The sequence below is a fragment of the Hypanus sabinus genome, chromosome 2 (genome assembly GCF_030144855.1).
Source record: "Hypanus sabinus isolate sHypSab1 chromosome 2, sHypSab1.hap1, whole genome shotgun sequence".
In the NCBI taxonomy this organism is placed as follows: Eukaryota; Metazoa; Chordata; class Chondrichthyes; order Myliobatiformes; family Dasyatidae; genus Hypanus; species Hypanus sabinus.
This window is the reverse complement of record NC_082707.1, coordinates 134,357,087-134,371,907: the sequence shown is the minus strand read 5'-3', so window position 1 is coordinate 134,371,907 and position 14,821 is coordinate 134,357,087. Positions and strand designations below refer to the sequence as shown.

Here is a 14,821-nt window from a genome sequence, read left to right as displayed (position 1 = left end):
TTCCACTTTTCAAGAAAGGAGGGAGAGAGAAAACAGGGAATTATAGAAGGGTTAGCCTGACGTCAGTGGTGGGAAAGATGCTGGAGTCAATTATAAAAGATGAAATTACCACTCATTTGGATAGCAGTAGAAGGATCAGTCCGAGTCAGCATGGATTTATGAAGGAAAAATCATGCTTGACTAATCTTCTGGAGTTTTTTGAGGATGTAACTATGAAAATGGACAAAGGAGAGCCAGTGGATGTAGTGTACCTGAACTTCCAGAAAGCTTTTGATAAAGTCCCACATAGGAGATTAGTGGGCGAAATTAGGGCACATGGTATTGGGGGCAGAGTACTGACATGGATTGAAAATTGGCTGACTGACAGGAAACAAAGAGTAGTGATTAACGGGTCCCTTTCAGAATGGCAGGCTGTGACCAGTGGGGTACCGCAAGGTTCGGTGCTGGGACTACAGCTGTTTACAATATACATTAATGATTTAGATGAAGGGATTAAAAGTAACATGAGCAAATTTGCTGATGACACAAAGCTGGATGGCAGTGTGAAATGTCAGGAAGACGTTATGAGAATGCAGGGTGACTTGGACAGGTTGGGTGAGTGCGAAAATGTATGGCAGGTGCAGTTTAATGTGGATAAATGTGAGATTATCCACTTTGGTGGCAAGAACAGGAAGGCAGATTACTATCTAAATGGAGTCAAGTTAGGAAAAGGGGAAGTACAATGAGATCTAGGTGTTCTTGTACATCAGTCAATGAAAGCAAGCATACAGGTACAGCAGGCAGTGAAGAAAGCTAATGTCATGCTGGCCTTTATAACAAGAGGAATTGAGTATAGGAGTAAAGAGGTCCTTCTGCAGCTGTCCAGGACCCTGGTGAGACCCCACCTGGAGTGTTGTGTGCAGTTTTGGTCTCCAAATTTGAGGAAGGACATTCTTGCTATTGAGGGAGTGCAGCGTAGGTTCACAAGGTTAATTCCCGGAATGGCAGGACTGCCATATGTTGAAAGATTGGAGTGACTGGGCTTGTATACACTGGAATTTAGAAGAATGAGAGGAGATCTGATTGGAACATATAAGATTATTAAGGGATTGGACACGCTGGAGGCAGGAAGCATGTTCCCGCTGATGGGTGAGTCCAGAACTAGAGGCCACAGTTTAAGAATAAGGGGTAGGCCATTTAGAACTGAGATGCGGAAAAACTTTTTCACCCAGAGAGTGGTGGATATGTGGAATGCTCTGCCCCAGAAGGCAGTGGAGGCCAAGTCTCTGGATGCATTCAAGAGAGAGTTAGATAGAGCTCTTATAGATAATGGGGTCAAGGGATATAGGGAGAGAGCAGGAACGGAGTACTGACTGTCTACGATCAGCCATGATCACAGTGAATGGCGGTGCTGGCTAGAAGGGCCAAATGGCCTACTCCTGCACCTATTGTCTATAATGATGATACAGGGTACTCGCCTTATTATCTGATGTTCAGATGGGAAGCAAGGTTGCCCATTGACTTGTGTTTTGGGGCTGAAGTGGGTGAATTACCCAGGAAGCTCTATCTAAAGTATGTGTCCAATATGAGGAGGTAGTTGCAGAGGGCATACGAGTTGGCCGAGGCGGTGGCTACCAAACAAAATCAGAGGAATAAGAGGAGATATGATCAGCCCGAAATGCCAGCTCTTTATTCCTCTCCATAGAAGCTGCCTGAGCAGATGAGTTCCTCCAGCATTATGTATGTTATTCAGCTTTCTTTCTCCATGGATGCTAACTGAACTGTTCAGCTTTCTCAGTATGTTTATTTACTTCAAATTCCCACAATTGTTGTGTTCTATATTTCATGGTTCCAACATATTTTAAAACTTGTTTATCTCTCTGTGCAGTCCTCCCTTTAGTTGCACACTCTTCAGACAGATTAGCTGCCTTTTACAAACCATCTTCGCCCTCTTTCTGCCAGCACTAGTCTATATCATCCAGCTACTCTAACCCCCCCCCCCCCCCCCACCAATCACAGACTGTCCTTTTCTCTGCAACTTAAAATTAAGCCTGATTTCTAAACTTTCCCAGTTCCGATGAATGGTCATTAATCTGGACATCAGCGCAGGTTCTCTGTAAATCAATTCTGTCTCATATTTTCCATGGATCTCTGGTAACTTAACAAGAGTACAAATGACAACAACAGTGAGAAGTCAAGTGTTTTGACTGTGGTTTTCTGATAAACAGTTGGAACATTTCTTGCAAAGGGCAATATTTATTTTGTTAGATTGGATGCAGCATCAGTCTTTATTGTGAAATCAGTTATTGATTCTACTTAGATTTCCTTGTACAGAAGATGTTTTCGGAAAATGGCAAAGGTTGGCAGAGAGCTTATCAGACAAAAGGAATGGAGCTTCAGAGATCCGATAAAGTTGCCTGCTAAAAATTAATGTAATTAAAGTTCAGCAGTAGTTCACATTTTGCAAGCTTCTGGTAGCAACATGTACATTTGGTATAAGTGCTAGCAACGTTTATTGCTTTATTCGTAATCTTGTAAGGCTCTAATACAGAATGGCTATTCTTAAGCGACACACAAAATGCTAGAGGTACTCAGCATGTCAGGCAGCAACCATGGAAGTGAAAAGCCAATGTTTTAGGCCAGAACCCTTCTTCAGTACGGGAAAGGAAGGGAGAAGATGCCAAAATCATTCTTAATTCCCCTGTACTCCATGACTTTTGTTAATGGAATGAGTAAATAAAATTTTACAGAAAATCAAAGCAACTGTAGGTGCTGGAAATCTAAAATAAAAACAGAAAATCCCATTCACAAGGAAGTTTGCAGGTGCTGGAAATCCAAAACAGCACATACAAAATGCTGGAGGAACTCAGCAGGTCAGGCAGCATCTATGGAAATGAATAAACAGTCGACATTTTGAGCCAGCCTCTGAAGAAGAAAACAGAAAATGCTAGAAATATACAAACGATTATTATGGGTCCTGCCAAACGGGTCCCAGCCCAAAACATCAACTGTACTTTATTTCCATAGATGCTGCCTGGCCTGCTGCGTTCCACCAGCATTTTGTGTGTGTTGTTTGAATTTCCAGCATCTGCAGGCTTTCTCTTGTTTGTGAGAAGATTATCGCTGTTCCATTTTCAATATCGTTACCAAATCTTAAAACTGATTGAGATTATAGGCAGCTCGCAAGAGTACAAATAAGTGCAGTTGGCCTCTGTGCATTTGTGTCATTCTACCTGTGCTAATGGTATCTACCAGTTCAGGGACAAAGAAAAGTCAAGCTTTACTGAGGGTGCCCTGCATATGTGTTATCCCAAGAGCAAACATTTGTACTTTAAAATATTTGCAAGTTGTTGGTATCGCACTCAGGCTTGGGGAAGATTTTGTTCTATTGATGTGCCGACCAGTGAAGCAATAAAATAATTGTAATTCCTGGTTAAGATTATTGTGCCATCTCAATCAGACTACTTGTTATCTGCTACTCGCTGTTTTGCAATGCTGTAACCTTCAATGAATGTGATAAAATTGACTGAAATCTCCAGGAAACTCACTCAGGTAATGGATTTTGAATTCCAATACATAATATGGAACAGATCTTAAGTACTTGCTCTGAGTGAGGGAACAGCCAGCTGGTATGCTGAGTTACACACAGTTTAAAAAACCCTAACAGTAGACCTATTATTTGACATTATTCTGAAGTCCCTCTCATGTTGCCCTTAAACTTCTCACGTCTCACCCTTAACCTCTAGTTTTTGGGTGGAACTATAAGTAAAGGTCATAACTTAAGGGTGAAAGGTGAAAATTTTAAGGTGGGGGAAGACACAAGGGAAACTTCCTCACTCAGAGGGTCAAGAGAGTGTGGAACAAGCTGCCAGAGGAAGTGATGCAAGTGAGTTTGGATCTCCACATTTAAGAGAAGTTTGGATGTGTACATGGATGGTAGTGGTATGGAGGTCCAAGGTCCCAGCACAGGTTGTTGGAAGCAGACAATTCAAATGGTCTGGTATGAAGTAGATGGGCCAAAGGGCCTGTTTCTATGCAGTACTTTTCTATGACTCTACAAGCATTCAAGCTGCCTCCTGACCTGACAACTACCTTAGATGTTATGCAAGTCTACCTTTAGTCCTCCTCCCTTCTCCTCATTTCCAGTTTTTTAAATTCTTATTGTTTTAGTTTATTTTATTTAGAGATATGGTGTAGAATTGCTCCTACTGGCCCTTCAAGCCATGCCACCTATCCACCCCCAATTTACCCTTGACTTCATCTCAGGACAATTTATGGTGAGTGCTTCAAGTCAGTGGAGCCATTATCAACTATCCGTTAAATGTGCCAGCCCCTGTCAGGACACGAGCAGGGATCCAATCGCAGACCCAGTACTGTGCACGCACTGATATCAATTAAGTAACAAATCCCCGGGGTGCAAATCAAGTCAGCATCAAAGTTCAGGCAGAGATCAAAACATCCAGAGAAATCCAAAAACTAGAATCAGGAAACAGGCAGAGTTGATATTCAGACGGACAGAGTTCAGATACAATACTGGAAAACTCACTGGCACAATCTGGTAACAAACAGCTGAAAACACAGGACTGAACTACACCGAGCAATAAACAGAGAGGCAGATGATAGGTGGAGCACAGTGAGATACAGGTGGCAGAAATACAGGTAATAATGAGAAACAGATTAGGGACGGGGTACTCAGTAATACAGGGGCCGGAGTAGAGCAGGAGTGGAGACAGGAGCACATGGCAATACAAAACCACAGACACACAAAAAGACAGAGTTCAACTGGAGGTACTGACAGTAACCCCCCCCCCCCCAAAGACGCCTCCTAGTGTCACAGCATGTCACGGGTGCTGGCGATGAAAGTCCCTGACGAGAGAGGGGTCCAGGATGTTACCGGTGGGGACCCAGCACCTCTCCTCAGGACTGTAGCCCTCCCAGTCCACAAGGTACTGGAGGCCACAGACCCAGTGACGAGCGTCCAGTAATTGACACAGCGTGAAGGCCTATGACTCATTGAAGAGCCTTGGGGGATGGTTTGGGGACAGGACACGGGGGTGGCCAATGAAAAGCTTGATGCGGGACACACGGATAGTGGGATGAATGTGGCGGAGAGTGGAGGGGAGTTTGAGACGGACAGCAGCAGAGAGGATGACTTTAGCAATAGGAAAGGGGCCGATGAAGTGGGGGTGGGGGCAAGCTTGCCAGAATCCATCTTGAGGAGCAGGTCTCAGGTTGAAAGCCACACACGCTGTCCCTGAGAGTAACATGGGGCCTTGGAGAGATGGCAGTCAGTTTGACGCTGATCCTAGCAAGGCCCGGAGAAGGGCAGAGCGAGTGCCCCTCCACGTCTGCTGACAACAGCAGATGAATCCCTCAGCAGATGGAACACCAACCTCCTCCTCCTGGGCAGGAAACAGTGGGGGTTGGTAGCCAAAGTAGCACTCGAAGGGGCACAGACTGGTGGATGAGGACGGATGAGAGTTCATGGATTACTCGGCCCAGGGTAGCTGCTGACTCCACGCAGAGGGGTTCTGGGAGACGAGACACTGCAATACTGTCTCTAGCTGTTGATTGGCCTGCTCAGTCTGGGCACTGGTCTATGGGTGGAATCCTGAAGACAGACTCAACGGCACCCAGATTACAGAATGCCCTCCAGAAGCTGGATGTGAATTGAGAGCCCCTGTCTGACACAACATCTACAGGTAAACCATGTAATTTTAAAACATGCAGTACTAGTAATTTGGCTGTTTCTTTGGCAGAGGGGAGTTTAGGTAAAGGAATGAAGTGTCCAGACTTGGAGAAACAATCAACTACTGTAAGAATGGTGGTGTTACCATCTGATGGGGGAAGACCGGTGACAAAATCCAGGGCAATGTGGGACAGGGGATAGACAGGGATTGTAAAAGACCGGTTAGAGTTCTTGCCTTGAGCACAGACCAAGACGAAGTTGTGGATGTCATCTCCCATGGAGGGCCACCAGAACTGCTGAATGATGAAGGCCTGACTATGCTTAGTTCCAGGGTGACAGGATAACCGGGAAGAATGATTCCACTGCAATACCTGTGAGCAGACAGAGATGCGAACGTAAACACAGTTAGTGGGGCATTGACTAGGGGCTGCCTCACTCTGCTCAGCAGCTTATACCATGGCTTCAGTGTCCCATCAGGCTGCACCCATGAGACAGTGAGCAGGGAGGATGACATCGGGGACCTCAGGGGTCTCAGAGGAGGGAAATCTTCAAGATAGGGCATTAGGTTTTCCATTCTTGGAACAAGGACAGAAGGAAAGAGGAAAATTGAATTTTGAGAAAAACAGGGTCCAATGAACTTGACGGGAGTTGAGACGCTTGGCCGTACGGATATATTCCAGACCTTTTGTTGGTCCATCTGAATGGAACCACCCAAAATTACATACCCAGGAAGGAGACGGTATTGCGATGAAACTCACATTTCTCAGCTTTCACAAAGAGCTGGTTCTCAAGCAGGCGTTAGAGAATCTGCGGATGTGACCTGTGTGTTTGGCAATGGACTTAGAAAAAAAATCAAAATGTCATCAAGATGCACAAAAACAAATTGGTTCAGCATATCCCCAAGAATGTCATTTACCAGGGCTTGGAAGACGGCAGGGGCATTGGTGAGACTGAATGGCATGACCAGATACTCGTTTTGAAGGCCATCTTCCACTCATCCCTTTCGAGGATGCGGACAAGATGGTAGGCATTACAGAGATCAAGCTTGGTGAAAACTGAGGCTCCTTGTAGTAGTTCAAATGCCGAAGTCATGAGCGGAAGAGGGTTCTTAACAGTGACTTCATTTAGTCCCCGGTGAGCAATACATGGACGCACAGAAAATATAGCACCAGTAGGGGAGGAAGACGGCTGGATGATGCCTGCAGCCAGAGACTCTTGAATGTACTTATTCAGAGCTTCTATTTCAGGGATGACAGGGAATACAAGCGGCCCCTTGGGAGAGATGTGCCAGGCCAGAGGTCAATGGCGCCATCGTATGAACGATGAAGCAGCAGGGAAATGGCCCGGGACTTGCTAAACACCCCTTTGAGGTCCACGTATTCAGGAGGGATGGCACTAAGGTCCAGAAATTCCTCTGGGGTTGCGGGGGGGGATCTGGGCTTGGAGACAAGGGGATCTGAGCACTGCAGAGGCAGTGAGAGTGACAGAATGGACTCCAGCCTACAATCTTGCGACTGAGCAAGTCAATGTGGCAGTTGTGTTTAACTAACCAAGTTTGGCCAGGACAATGGGAGCTTGAGGAGAGTCAATAACAAAGAGTTAACTGTTCATGATGGTTACCGATTAAACTGAGACTCACCGGGGCCATGACATGGGTGACGTTAGCTAGTTTCTGACTGTTCAAGGTGTTGGACACGAATGGTAACTAGAGAGCAGGTGTGGGTAACCCCCACTGGGCAGCCAAGCCAGAATTGATAAAACACCCCTCCGCACCAGAATTGACCAAGACAGAGATTGCTCTCCATTGGACGCCCCACTCCAGAGAAGCTGGTATGAGAGTGAGTGGCGTCGAGGAGGGCCGGACAAGGGTCACACCCACCAGTACTCCTTGTCTGGCTGGTGAGCGCTGGCTTTTACTGGGCAGGTGGAGATGAAGTGGTCTGGTTGGCCACAGTACAGACAGGAACGGGTGCTGATTCTCCTTTGTCTTTCAGTCAGCATCAGGCGGGTACGGCCAACATGCATAGCCTTGGGCTCTGGAACAGGAATTGTAGGTGGGGGCAACAGGCAGGGCAATATAGACTGACGAGGAGCTTGAAACTCACCCAGTGCCCCCAGAAACCCTCTGGAACCCCTCCCTCTGTGGTGCTGCTGAAGGTGAACATCAGTACGGATGGCCAAATCCACCAGGGCTTCCAAGATGGCAGGAAGGTCGTGGGTGACTAGCTCACCTTTGAAGTCTTCAGAGAGGCCTTTCTAGAAGGCATCATACTGTGCCTCGAGTTCCAGCCGCTGGAAGTGGCTAGGGTCCAGAACTATATGGCGTAATCTGACACACATCTGCACCCATGGTGCACGGGCAGCCTCTCCCCCATGTTTGGAGCAATCAAACACTTTTCTGATCTCCTCAGAAAATAACAGAAAAGTACTGCAGAAAGGGGAGCCTGCCACCCAGGCGGCTGTTCCCCACCCGACCGGACAGTTGGGTGATGACGTAGGCCACCTTGGCTCAATCAGTCAGAAAGGTCGTTGGTCGTAAAGCAACAATAAGGGTGTGCTGGGAAAGAAAAGAGCACCAAGTACTTTTCTGGAGGAGGCTGATGGGGCTCTTGGACAGGTGGAGGATGTGGAGGGCAACTGAGAATAACTCTCAGTCAACCGGGGTCTGCTGGATTCATTCTGGCCCAATTGTACTGTCAAGGCACTTTCCAATCACAGACCCAGTACTGTGCACACAGTGATATTAATTGAGTAACAAATCCTGAGGCGCAAATCAAGTCAGTGTCAAAGTTCAGGCAGAGATCAAAACATCTAGAGAAATCCAAACACCAGAATCTGGAAACAGGCAGAGTGAATATTCAGACAGACAGAGTACAGATACAAATACTGGAAAGGCTCAGGAACACTCTCTGGCAACAAACAGCTGAAAACACAGGACTGAAATACACTGAGTAATAAACAGAGAGGCAGATGATAGGTGGAGCACAATGAGATACAGGTGACAGCAATACAGGTAATAATGAGAAACAGATGAGAGACAGGGTACTCAGTGATACAGGGGCCAGAATAGCGCAGGAGTGGGGACTGGAGCACATGGCAATGCAAAACCACAGACTGACAGCTAGGGGCAAAACACACAAAAAGACAGAGTTCAACTGGAGGTACTGACAGCCCCTTGGTTTTCTCCTTGAATTCTCTAGGTGTCTCTGAACCTGGAATGCTGTCTCTGTCTTCACTTTTCTATGAAAGGTGACTGGCTTTCTAAATCTGGTTTATCTGTTTTTATTTCATATTTCCAGTATCTATAGCTTCATGCTTTGTGACCCATTAACTAGAATATTCTTTCTGACAATCTGAGCTCTGAAATATGCTAGTGTCTGCTATGGTGGGGCATTTATTTTATTTTGGATGCTTCCTCATGATCAAAGATGATTTGTTTCCATCTTAGTTCCATGGGAACTGAAATGACTGATGAATCCAATATTGGATCCACACTATGTGCTAGTGTGAGACAGGCACTACCCAACTGAGCAGGTATCTAGGCTAACACATCTGCAGAACTCAAATAGGTGAGATCTGAACAGTAGCACAGAAAGGAAGGTATCTTCTTAACTAATCAGCTTGAAAGATCAGGGAATATACAGAGGGTGAATTCAATGTCAAATCAGGTAACGCTTTATAATTAAATGAAGGAATTACTTGATCATGAGAGCAAAAATATGGAAAGGAAGAGCAAATAGAGCCCATAGTATCACCAAGATTGGCTGACTGGCAGGATGCAAAAAAATGGGAATAAAGGGGGCCTTTTCAGGTTGGCTGCCAGTGACTAGTGGTGTTCCACTTCTTCTAACATTATCTGTCAATGATTTGGATGATGGATTTGATGGTTTTGTGGCCAAGTTTGCTGCTGATATAAAGATAGGTGGAGGGGCAGGTAGGGTTGAAGAAGCAGGGAGTGTGCAGGAGGACTGATGTGGATTAGAAGAATGGGCAAAGAAGTGGCAGATGGAATACAGTGTAAGGACTTGGATGGTCATGCATTTTGATAGAAGGATTATAGGTATAGAACATTTTTTTTAATTTATTTTTTTATTGAAGGAATGACACAATACAGAATACATAATAGATTACATTTTCCTCCATTTTGCTTTTATATCTTACCCCTAAACAAAACTCCCCTCACCCATCCTGCCTGAACATACCATGGTGGCTAATATATTTACAATACAACACTTCACAAATACAAGTACAGACATTTCACAGCCATACCCCCACACTCCTTCAAGACGAAGGCCCACACTCATCAACAGCATGTCAGATGATCCAGAATACACTCATATTACAATTCATCAACCACCCTGTGAGGTAAACCATGTGCATATTAAAAGGGGGGCAAATTCCCAAGTACAATCAAATGCCCTCAACTAGTAGGTAATTCCTTAAGACTCCCAAAATATGACAAGAAAGGTCCCCATTTCGAATAGAGCTTTTTCACAGACCCCCTCAGAGTGAATTTAATCTTTTCTAGTTTCAGAAAAAACATTACGTCTTCAAACCAAGCAGCAGCAGATGGGGGAGTGGCAGATTTCCAGACCAGCAAGATTCTCCTACAGGCCAAAGGCGATGTAAGTGCAACGATATCCCACTGGTTTGCATTTAAACCCAAAACATCATCTGTCACAGCTATAAACAGGCAAGGTGTCAATGTCACCCCCAAGACCTCACTAATAATTTTAAAAACCAGTGCCCAATAGCCATCAAGCCAAGGGCAAGACCAAAATGCATGCACTAAGCCAGCCGCAGAGAAGGAATACCTGTCACAGCCAGCATCTGTCCCAGGATATATGTCAGCAAGCCTGGCTTTACTTAAATGTACCCTGTGTAAAACTTTAAATTGTATGAGCCCCAGTCTAGATGAGGCATGATGAGGAATGAACCCTATTCAATGCTTTTGCCCAATATTCCTCAGCCAGATCCATACCAAGGTCATCCTCCCACCTAGTCTTAGTTTTGTTTAGATCTTGAACTCCCAAAGACATCAGCTGAGAGTATAGTACAGAGATCAGCCCTTTATTATTAAAGCAAAGAGTGAGTTTTTCCCCACAACATAGCGGGTGGTAAATCAGGAAAAGAGGGAAATTTTTCCTTGACAGTGGTGAATCTGCAGGTATTTAAAAAATGATTATGCATAAGGCCATATTTACTGCACAGGTCATCAAAACTATTATCAGTGTACAAATCCTTAATGTGCATAAGACCATTCAAACCCCGTTGTCTAAAAACTGAATCATGTGTGGAGGGAAGAAATAGATGGTTTCTATGAATGGGACTCAAAACTGAAGCTAATGTGAACTTATAATGGCAGCAAAATTGAAAACAGATTAAATAGCTTCCTGCTTTGTTCTCCGAAAAGCCTATGCTTCAGTGCAATATGATCAGGGGAATCCCAGAGTCTTGGTAGTGTTTATAAAAATATAGAAATAGGTGCAGGAGGAGACCATTTAGCTTGTTGACCTGCTGTCTCAAAACTAATCTGTCAAAACTAACGACAGATTCACCAATACTAAAATGAATCCCTCAATTCATTTATTTTTCAGAAATCTCTCGATGTTGAGAGTAGCCTGTGACTGAGCCTCCACCCTCTTCCAGGATATAGGATTCGATACATGTACCAGCCTCTGAGTGAAGAAATTTATTCTGCCAGCATTTTGTGTTTTTACAATACTCCTGTCTGGTTTAATCAGGGTTTTACCGAGCAACAACATTGCCTCGCTCTCTTGAACTCGATACCCGGCTTATGAAGTCTAATAAACGAATAGAGGTCACCTATTTTCCCTCCCTTCCCGATGAACCATGAGAATTTTCCTCAGAAAGCTGTTGTTAAAACATTTTGCCCGAGTTGATTGTTAGAACTCTCGTAGCCACAGACTTTAATAGCGAGAATTAGTGACGTAAACCGACCGCGGCAAAGTTAGATTTCATGCAAGCTTGCCCGGGGAGGGAAGTGCAGGTCAAGTTTCTCACATAATGCCATAGGAAAATCCCCAAACCGGCACCGTGTCAGCCAGCGGGCACTTTTACTCTGGTTATTGACTCACGTGTTGGAATAGTACCCGCAGCTTCCCCAGTGATTGGCGGAAACTTGGTGCGACCCGTCCTATAGCATGGCTCAGTTCGGCTTAGTTAAACTCCATTGGTCAGAATTGCAACTCCCCCTTTCCTTCGACAGTGTTTTTGGCTTACTGCGGGACTCTTTCCCACAGGACGGGTAAACAGGTCGCGCCTAATTAGAGACCCATTGTCTTAGGGCATTAAGTAAGGAGAATGGATCAAAATAAGTATGAAAATGTATATCGAGGAGCAAATAAAAGGCAGGCAAGCAGGAGAGGCTAGATGAACTGGCCCCAGCGTTAACATCGCATTTCCAGTTTCACACTTTGAACTTGGGGTAACATGATCCTAATGTCCATCCAGGGAGTCCGAGATCTGCTGAAAGGTATAAACAGCTGTAAAAGATTGCCACACATGAGCTGAATGTAAAAGAATGCCACACTCTTTGAACAACACAGTAGTTTACAAACCCTCCTGATGAGGGAAACATCGTCACTACCTCCTCTCATAGATGCTGTCTGGCCTGCTGAGTTCGGCCAGCATTTTGTGTTTTCACAGTAGTTTATTTTATTTTGAAATGCTTCTTAATGTGGTGAACTGGGGAGGTAGAGCTCCATAACAACCAATTTTTCGAAGTACATACAGTATGCCACCCGAGATTTTTTTTTGCGGACAAAATCAATGAACCCATAACATAATAATAACCATAAAATTAATGAGAGACTGCATTCAACCTGTATGCTAAAACACCAGACTGCATAAATATAATCAATCAATCAATAAATAAATAACAAATGTTGAGAACATGAGATAAGTTCCCATCTCATAGGTTGTGGGAACATTTCAATGATGGGATAAGCGAAGTCGAGTGAAGTTACCCCATTTGATTCAAGCCTGATGGTTGAAGGGTAATAACTGCTTTGCCATACTTTCTTTGTAATTTCACTTTTATACTGGGCCATGACAGGTCCTCAAAATAGTAATGCTGAAGAATTTAAAGATGCTGTCCCTCTACACCTCTGATCTTTTGATCAGGACTGACTCATGGACCCCTGGTTTCCTCTCCTGGAGTCAAAAACCAGTTCCTTGGTCTTGCTGACATTGAGTAAGAGATTGTTGTTATGGCACAACTCAGCCAGATTTTCAATCTCCCTCCTATTTGCTGATTCATCACCAACTTTGACTTGGCTTATGACAGTGATGTCATCAGCAAACTTGAATATTGCCATGGAGCTATTTTTCGCCATGTGGTCATAAATGTAACCAAGTAGAGCAGGGGACAAAGCACAGCCATGTGGTGCACTTTGGAGATTGTGGAGAAGTTGTTGCCAACCCAAGAAGTCTAGAAGTGAGGAAATCCAGGATCCAACTGCACAAGGAAATATTGAGGTCAAGGTCTTGAAACTTATTGATTAGATTTGAGGGAACAATATGGTTGAATGCCAAGCTGTGGTCGATAAAGAGCATCCAGAACGTATAACTAGATTTTTCTGAAATTATTTTGACTGTTTCTGCTGTCTCTGCAAACTCTGTCTGAATTGCTGAGCCTTTCCAGCATTTTCTGTTTTAATTTCAGATTTCCAGTTTAGTGTTTTTTCCAGATTATCAATTCCTTTGTAAGATAAATGGCCTGAAGTACACTATATCTCTCAACAAAGCTGCTGCTGAATCTACAAACTATTCCAGCAATTGTTTTTTTTTTAATTTGATCAACTAATTTGTTGGTTTAGAGAAAGATACATTCACCAAAATTCATCTGTGCTTTAATGAATGGTGGTACTTCAAGCAATGTGCTTGCAGGTTCTCCATCCATTTCCAACAATTGGTGAAGATAAAACTAGAATGAGGTTTCAATACAATAGTGTTGCAGGTTTGTCTTTCAGAAAATAAAACCTCCAACACTATTTCCATGTGTGCATAAAAAAAGGCTCATGGCACTAATTTTGAAGTTATCTTTGGATATCTGGGGATTATTTCAGAAACATAGATCAAAATCACATGTCAGCATTTTTTTAATGGACAAAGTGGTCACTATCACATTGCTGCCTGTAGGAACATAGAAATGTACAGTACAAGAACATATCCTTCGGCCCACAATGTCGGTGTTGATCACGAAGCCAGTCTCAATTACTCTATCTGTCTGCATGGTGATTTACATCCTTCCATCCCCTGCCTGGTCATGTTCCTGTCCAAATACCTCTTAAACATTGCAATTGTATTTGCTTTCACCACTTCCTCAGTGGTGTGTTCCAGGCACCTAATTCATTCAGTGTTAAAATAAAACTAGCGTTGCACATCTCCTTCAAACTTGCCCCCTCACTTTAAACCTGTGCCCTGTAGTTTTTGATATTTCCACCCTGGGCAAAAACTGACTATCTATCCTACCTATGCCTCTCATAATTTTGTATTCTTCTATCCATGCCAACTGTTTATTCTACTCCATCAATGCTGCCTGACCTGCTGAGTTCCTCCAGCATTTTGTGTTTGGCACTCTGTATTTCCAGCATCTGCAGAATCTTTTGGACCCAGTTTCTGTTTTGTTTTACCGGCAATAAAGCACATTTGGAGTGAAGTCATGGAAGGCACTTTCCTGATTTCATCCAGTAAAACCTTGGCATTTTTCCCAAAGCTCTATCAATCAGGACACAATTCTTCAAATATTGTACTGAGAGAAAAAAATAACAAGACTTGAAGCCTCAATTTACTTAGGGTGTCTTATTCACTTTCCTAAACAATTCAATTGAAATTGAAACCCCATGTAGGTATCTTCCCATAGTTCAAAGATGTACATGTTACTAAGTTAATTGGTCACCTGGGTGTAATTTGGCAGCATGGGGCAGAAGGGCTTGCTACCATGCTTAATTTCTAAATAAATAAACAAGAATAAAGAAAAATACAGCAAATTGAGAATGTGAAAAATACCGCAGATGCTAAAAATGTGAGATAAAGCAGCTTATGCTGGAAATACTAAGGAAGCATTCCGTGGGCCAGGTAAATCAGCGGTGAAACAGGTTGTGCTAAGTTGATGGGCTTCCAACAATT

General features: G+C 43.9%; 1 protein-coding gene across 1 annotated transcript in view; it reads right to left on the bottom strand.

Annotated features, from left to right (window-relative positions):
* The window catches only part of gpr176 (G protein-coupled receptor 176), a 192,867-nt gene that overhangs the window by 134,475 nt on the left and 43,571 nt on the right, over nt 1-14,821 (bottom strand). The gene's annotated exons all lie outside the window — the stretch shown is intronic.